The sequence below is a fragment of the Petaurus breviceps genome, unplaced genomic scaffold (genome assembly GCF_028583685.1).
Source record: "Petaurus breviceps papuanus isolate PSGF00001 unplaced genomic scaffold, PetGlider_PUasm1.0 90730, whole genome shotgun sequence".
Classification (NCBI taxonomy): Eukaryota; Metazoa; Chordata; class Mammalia; order Diprotodontia; family Petauridae; genus Petaurus; species Petaurus breviceps.
Genome location: NW_027187324.1, coordinates 9505565 through 9513955, shown reverse-complemented (window position 1 = coordinate 9513955; position 8391 = coordinate 9505565). Strand labels below are relative to the sequence as shown.

At 37.7% G+C, this 8391-nt stretch overlaps 1 long non-coding RNA gene across 4 annotated transcripts in view; it reads right to left on the bottom strand.

Moving 5' to 3' along the window:
* LOC138145156 (uncharacterized) overlaps nt 1-3649 on the bottom strand; it is a 30776-nt gene extending 27127 nt beyond the window's left edge. For 3 of the 4 annotated variants that reach the window (XR_011164127.1, XR_011164130.1, XR_011164128.1), the window contains exon 1: nt 779-1813. This is a non-coding gene — a long non-coding RNA (uncharacterized lncRNA). The other variant, XR_011164129.1, reaches the window with a different exon arrangement.
* Nucleotides 3650-8391: the final 4742 nt, after the last annotated feature.

The window sequence follows — 8391 nt, the reverse complement described above, 5'->3', positions numbered from 1 at the left end:
AAGAAAGAAAGAAAGAAAGAAAGAAAGAAAGAAAGAAAGAAAGAAAGAAAGGAAGGAAGGAAGGAAGGAAGGAAGGAAGGAAGGAAGGAAGGAAGGAAGAAAGAAAGAAAGAGTTTGTATATAGCAATTGTTTTCTGTTCTGACCAGAAACTCTAAGGATCTTCCCCTTCTCCATTAATACTTTTGTGATAGTAAACTAGAACATCTTTTGTCTCAATCTTTACCTAGCCCTTACTTATTAAATGGGTGTTGTCTCACACAAACTGAAACCTGGGAAAGACTTTAATTTAGAAGGTCCAAGGTTGTTCACTGCATCCTGGGTCATTGCCAGTTATCTTGACTTTTGTCTTGCTACTAAACACTGATGACTCTGGAGAAGAAAGTGAGGCTGATGACTGCGCAGTTCTTCCCTTAAATTCAATTCATGGGCAAGTGAATACATTACTCTTTGAGAACAAAGGGCAAACAACAATGACAACAACAATAACTTTATCATTATTAAGACTATTAAAAGGAGGTTATATAGACAGAGGATATGGGTTTTGTTGATAATATTGGAATAATCTCAATAAAAAATGAAGGGGGGAGAAAGAGGACACACTGGGAGAAGGGGGAAGGGAGAGGCAGAAGGGGGAAAATTTATTCACATAAAAGAGGCACACAAGGCACAGCTTTTACAACAGAGGGGAAAATGGAGAGGGGAGAAAGGAAGAAAATGGGAGAGAGGGAAATACACAATTACTAATTATAACTGTGAATGTGAATAAAATGAGCTTACCCAAAAAATGGAAGCACGTAGCAGCCAGGTATCCAATGACAGATTAGAAAACAGCATCCAACAATATGTTGTTTCAAGAGACACACTTGAAACAGAAAAGCACAGACAGAGTTAAAATAAAGGGCTAAAGCAGAATCTAATAGGCTTCAGATGAAGTAAAAAAGACAAAGGTAGCAATCATAATCTCAGGTAAAGCAAAAGCAAATAAAAATATACCTAATTAAAAGAGATAATCAGGGAAAATGCATTCTCCTAAAAGGTAAAATTTTTCACAGCAAGTTTCTCTGATAAAGACCTCATTTCTCAAATATATATTAAATAAAAACTTAATCAAATTTATAAAAATAAGACCCATTCCTCAATTGATAAATGATCGGAGGATATGAACAGGCAGTTTTCAGAAGAAATCAGTCATATGAAAAAATGTTTTAAATCATTGTTGATTAAATAAATAAAATTAAAACAACTCTGAGATACCACCTCACTCCTATAAGAAATGACAAATTCTGGAGAGCATGAGGGAAAAATAGGTACACTAATGAATTGTTGGTGAAGTAGTGAACTAGTCCAAACTATTTTGGAAAATAATTTGGTACTAGATCCAAAAAGCTAAAAATCTGCATGTTACTTTTGACTCAATAATATCACTAAAAGGTCTGTATCCAAAATTTCAATTTTAACATAGATTTTCTTTAAATAATTCCTCTTTACTACTTTGCTCTCTTTTCCATAAGTTTACTTAATACAATGAGGACCTGCATAGTATTTTGATGTTTCTGTCACCCAACAGAAAGAAAAACTGCATTAAATTTTCTTTCAAGTGAAAGAAAGAGAAGCAGAGACAGAGAGACAGAGAGACAGAGAGAGAAACAGAGAGACAGAGACAGAGAGAGAGAGACAGAGAGAGAGAGAGACAGAGAGACAGAGAGAGAGACAGAGAGAGAGAGAGAGAGACTTCAGAAACTAGTAATGACTTGGAGTTGCTTTTAGCTCTTCATAATTGCTTATGATTCATTGTAATTTTCTTTTTGCATGTGATTTGCTTCACTCACCTCTAGTCATTGGGAACACATAATTCCTTACAATTTAGAACAGGCTGAAAAAATAGCTATTAATTCTCAATTTGGTTTTCACCCGAAGCTTTTAAGATTTGTGGGTTTCCTGAAAGGCAAGATGAATACTTTATACTCTTCTAGAGAATGGTGACTTGATAAATTTCCCTAAGCAGGTCTGACCAAGTCATACTCCCTTGCTCAAGAGACCTCAACACTCTATTGCCTCTAGGTTAAAAAAAACAAACTCCTCTAGATGGCACTTAAAACCTTTGACAATCTAGCTCCAGCCTGTCTTTCCAGGCATATTGTACACTAATACTTTTCATGTATTCTACATTTTAGCCAAACTGACCTATTTGTCATTCCCTAAAAATGGACACTTCCTCTCCCACCTCCATGTTTTTGAAAGGTTCTCCCTTTGCCTGGAAAATGGTCTCTATTCACCTTCAACTCTCAGAATCCCAAGCTTCCTTCATGGTTCAGCTCTTATAACATCTCCTGTGGCCCTTACTTACTCCCTCTTCCACAAAGTATCATTTATGCATTTAACTATTTATATATTATTTGCACCATTAGAATGTGAGCTCCTTGGGGACAAGGGCTGATTTAACTGTAGTATAGTACCTCACATATAATAGATTCTTAACAAATGTTTGTTAGATAGCAAATTTGATTTATAAAAGCTTGCATGAACGAACTTTTTACCATATACTCATCCCAGAAGGGTGGAGAGCATATTTATAAGATCCTGTTGTCACTGATTCCTTTGTTCATCACAGTTATTCTTTAACTACTGTGCCATTTGTCACATTTTCCAATTCCACATGGATGTGCTGGCTTTCACATTCTCAATGGCTACAATGCATTCCAGGCCCTAGCAGATGACAATATTAGAGACTTCTTAAGTGCCAGACAGAGGAAATACTTCCCCTCCCCCCTGACACATACACTCCAGGAAACATTTTAAACCCTATAACCAAAAAAGAATGTCATATTAAACTTTCCTTTTTATGTGTGCTTTTTTGTAAAAGGTTCTAACCAGAGTTCTTTCTTTCCCCCCCCCCAAAGCTTAAACTTTAGTTAGTAAACACTGATGAGCCACAAAACTTGGCAAAGAACCCTGAATTCTAAATAAGAGTAGGAGGTGGAAATTTCTCTCACTCTTAGATTATCAAAGGCTGGAATTAATGACATGTGCTATTGCTAGGGAATCTCTTCGATACTGGCCATGCAGTGTTGCTAGATGTTTCCATTTCTGCTAGAACACAAAACAAGCTTCTTTGCATCTGTGGGAAACACATAAAATACAGCATGAGATCAACTCACAGGTACTAAAGGCATTCCAAGGAAAAGACAAACATGACAGAAGTCAGTAATTAGATGAATCATGAATAGTGTATACTAATCTCTTGGGCAATAGATGAAGTCTTAATTCTAACCATGACTGACCACTCAACACCATTTATTCAGATAGATGAAGAACTGCCAGAGTGTCTCCTGCCTGTGATGTTCTTTTCATTGCCTTCATGGTAGAGTACTTACTGCTTTATAGTTGAGGGGCTTTTATATGGTTGTATTTTACATCTCCTTCCATGTTGACCATTTGGACAGACTATTTTGTTATAGACTTCAGAATTTATTGGAGCACAAAGGTACTAGTACCATCATTTGTGATAACTAAAGGAATTTCCTTTTGGAGATCTTTAGACACAAGATAGTTTCTTATGTGGTTTAGTAGAAAATACTGGCCATGATACTTGGGTTCTATTCTTAGCTCCACCAATCAATCAAGAATTTATTATGTGACAGCACTGTGCTAAACACTAGAGAAAAAAAAAAGGCAAAAAATATCATCCCTGCCCTAAAGAGGTCTGTATGTTAAAGGGAATGACCACTAACTGTCGGATTGGAACAATTAATTTCACCTCTCAGACCATCTATCTATAAAATCGAATGACTGTAATATTATCAGTATTTAGGGCTATGTTTGCTATCAGTAGACTATAAGTGGACTATCTCACATTAGTCTTTGTATCTTCAGTGCTTAGTATATAATGGGTGCTTAATAAATGTTTATTAACCAATAATTGATCCCAGGACATAGTCATGATATTGGAAAGGACAAAGCAACTTAAAGAAGGATTTTAGCTCAAGTTTCCAGGATCAAATAAAGTACATGAAAGGAAGTTGTATGTAGACATTAGATTGGATGTCAGCACTTTTTTGAGCAATTATGATGAATAGGAGAAGTCCTAAAAGAATGGGGATGGGTAAATGTACTGATATTCAAAAGTGACTAAAAGGTGGATTCTAGAAACTACAAATCAAAAAGATTGATTCTGATACTTGTCAAATTCTAGAATGCATTAAAAAACAGATTTTAATCATTTAAGACAGAATGTGGGAATTAGGATACAACACAAATTCACTGTCATATTCAATTAAACTATTTTTTCTTTTCTTTCCTTTCCATTTCTTTTCTTTTGAGGGTAAGGACTATTAATTTGGATGAAAAGGAAGCTGTAGACCTAGTATAGCTTGACTTCAGCAAAACACTTGTCAGTCTCTCATGATATCCTCATGAACACAATGAAGAAAGGTGAACTGGATTTTCTTCTTATTAGGTAACAACATCTGCTTGAACAACTGTATCAAAAGTCTGCTAATTAATGCCTCTATCTAACCTTGAAAGGAGGAGCCAGAAGAATCTTTTTTTAAACCAGTCCTCTTTGACTCTTTTATCAATGACTTAGATAAAAATAGGGAAGGCCTATGTGTTTATCATATATATATATATATATACAATTTGTGAAGCTGGGAGGAGTCTGGTTAATATGATAGATGATAGAATTAAGATTCAGAATTGACGTGACATGCTATAATATTCAGGTGAAACCAAAAAGATTCAATTTTACAAGGGTAAATGACTTTCAGTTAAGAAAAATGGATGAGAACTGATCTGAGAATTAGTTCATGTAATAAACTCCCCCCCCCCAACATCTAAGGGTTTTAATTGGCCATAGTTTAATAAAATCCAGTGATGTTGTGATTAGGGATAGAAGCTAGATCTATGATTTCACCAATGTGTAGGGGACTCCTAGATGAAGAAACTCCTACTAAAATAGGTCAGCACTTTCTCAGAATCTTATAGCCCGGGAGATCTGCTTCCAGCAATGTTGTCAAACATGCTGCTGCATGATGGCTTTTGCAGGTAACCATTCTCTTGAGTACAGTGAGAATCAGATTAAAATGTAATTGGGAAATATTTAACAAAATAAAAATACAGTAGCACATAGATAATGTTAATATGTGGTTTTCTAAGTCAATATGGTGATCCTCGTGTATGCTTTAATGGCTACCATTTCTACTTGAGTTTGCCAAGGGTCAAATAGATAGTATATGTCAGAGACAGTTTTTCCTCTTTATGGAACTAAATCTCTATCAACTGTTCCAATGTCATCTCTATGATGTGACATAATTACTTGTTATTTGTTGGAATTTTTAGATTGTTGTGTCCAGAGCATGGGAAATGTACTTGTTAGATGACATCTGGAGTAATGCGATTAATTCTGGATTCCATAATTCAAGAGGCATAGTGACAAAGTATAGTATATTCAGAGGAAAATGAGAGGTATGGAAATCATGATATGCAAGAAAGAGTTGAAGAAATTGAACTGATTTATTGACAGACAAGGAGTCTGAGGGGAGGTATGAGAGCTGTCTTCAGATATTTGAAGATCTGTCCAATCAAACAAGGATCGGACTTGTTCTAGTCTTCTTCAGAGGTTGGATCAATGGCTTAAAAAAATCAATGAAGTGAGCGGCTAGGTGGCGCAGTGAGTAAAAGTGTCGGCTGGGAGACAGGAGGACCTGAGTTTGGTTCTGGCCTCAGACACTTAACACCCACACAAAAAACTAGCCGTGTAACCTTGGGCAAGTTACTTAACCCCAATTGCCCTCCAAAAGGCAAAAAAAACAAAAATCAATGAAGGAAGGAAATAAAAATGGGGAAGAAAAATTTACCTTAATATAAGGAAGAGCTTTTTAAACTCTAGACTTGCCCAACACTAGAATGGACTGCCTTGTAGGGGAGTGAGGTGCATAATTTTAGAAGTATTTGTATAGGGGTGGCTAGGTGGCACAGTGAATAGAGTACTGGCCCTGGAGTCAGGAGGACCTGAGTTCAAATCAAGCCTCAGAAACTTGATACACTTACTAGCCATGTGACCTTGGGCAAGTCACTTAACCCCAACTGCCCAGCCTTCCTCCCTCCAAAAAAAAAAAGTATTTGTGTAGAGGTTTGAAGGCCATCTGTTAGAGCCCTTGTAGAAGAAATTTGTGTGTTGGGTAAGAGATTAGAGTAGATGATGTACAAGGTCTCTTTCAGACATAAGGTCTATAATTTTGTGATTCTCCTACTTGCCTCTCAGGGGTGTAAGAAGAAGAAAAGGGTACTATGGGTGTCAAGGTATTATATAAAGTAAAGTAGTGTATGTATAATTGAGATCAAATTATTTGCCTTCTCAAGGAGGGGGAAAGGTGGGAGGGAGAGAAAACTTGGACTCAGAATTTCAAAAAAAATGAATGTTAATTTTACATGTAATTAGGAAATAATTGATGAAAATACATACATATATATATATTTTAAAAGTAAAGTAGTGTCTAAGGGCAAACTCATGAAACTGCTTGGGGACAGAATAATACATTAGAGTAGAGGGAGAAAATTCTGGAACTGATGCCTCTGAATGGCACAAATTGGCAGGGGGTGGGGCAGGAGTTAGGAAGGAGTGGGAAGTTAGGAAGTTGTAGGTCTTACACTACACACCTATCAATTCAGTCTTGTTCTTTCTGTCTCTAAATTTATTCAGCATGCCTACCTCAAATCTATCTACTCTCAGATCTTTTTATCTTTTATCCTCCATTTCTTATTCTCCTTTTCTTTTTAGACAGTGTCTTGGGAACACCAGTGTGTCACTCTTGAACATTGCTGAGTCTGATGAGTGCTACTCAGTCTTGAAGGAGTAACTGAATTCTATGTGATGTTTTGAGATCCCTTGAGAGTTATGATTCTTTTTATCTCTCTCAAGCACCTACTATGTGTGAGGAACTGTTTTAAGCAGAGGAGATACAAAGAAAGACCATAAAAGCTCCCTCCCCTCCAAAAAAAAAAACAACAGCAGTCCTTCCTATTGAGGAACTCACAGTCTAATGGGGGAGACAACATGCAAATAGTTACATATAAACCAGATATATACTGGGTTAATAGGACATAATCTCTAGGGAAGACACTAAGATCAAGGGAGAAGCATCTTGCAAAAAGGGAGATTTCAGTAGAGACTTGAAGAGAAGCAGGAGGAGGAAATGAAGAGGAAGAAAGTTCTAGGCATGGGAGACAGCTAATGAAAATGTCTGGCACTGGGAGATAAGAGTGTTGTATACTAGGATGCATTTTATTCTATTAGGCTTTCCTAAGACTGATGTGAGAATCTGATATCTTCTTACTGAACACAGATTTAGATGCACGCTGTGCCACCTCTGCTCTCCTTTTCACTGCGTTGCCTTTTGCTACTCCACATATAGCACTACTCCCCTCCCTTAAGCCTCTCACTCAACCCATAATGGCACCAGCAAATTGGGTCTTCAGATGGGTGGCTGCTACTCCTCAAAAACACCACAAACCATGGACTCTTCCAGAAATGAATAGAGTCCACAATTGCATTGAGGCGTATATGTAGGGAACATAAGAACAACTGAACTCAGAACTCTGAATTTACAGGGACTTGATGTCCTTTCTGACTCCTGAAGATCTCATAAAGTTCTCTGAGGGGCTTGGTACCCGTAATGGATAAGTCGCTGCTCTACTCATCTAGGCTTGTTCCTGGCAGGATGAAACATTCTACTCATACTCTCAATTTGTTCTAGGTTGGGACCAGCAGACATTTCAGATGCAGAGCTTGAAACTGGGCTTTTTAACTGTGCTTCACTGGGGGCTTAGTGCTATTGGGTTGGGCTAGAAAGGATGCTCAATTGGCTAAAGCATGACTGTTTCTGGAATAGCCTTAACCACTAGGTTTCCACCAGTCTGAGCCAGGGTGGGACACTCAGCTGCTGACCTACTAACAAGCATATTATTCTACCACTGGACTCTGGATGGTGGAATCTCTGTTTGTTCTTCAATAATCCACTATCTTTCACTACCTTTGACCCTTGACTTTGGCAATATTGTACTCTTTACAAATAGGACATTAAGCTGAAATGACAACTCTTGGCCACAGTTATTAGAAACCTCTTTCTTTTGACCTCCTAATGGGCCTTAGCCTAATAGGACCAGGGTCTCCCACTGCACCCTGGGCTGTCTCTAGTCATCCTGATGAATATCTGATCACTGGACCCAGGTGGCTCTGGAGGAGAAAGTGAGACTGGTGACCTTGCCCAGCCCTCTCTCACTCAAATCAAAGTCAACCGCAAGTCATATCATCATTTTCCCATCGTCCTCTTCAAAAACGAAGGACCAGTACGACAACAAACTTTTGACCCCCCCCCCCCCCCCCCCCCCCC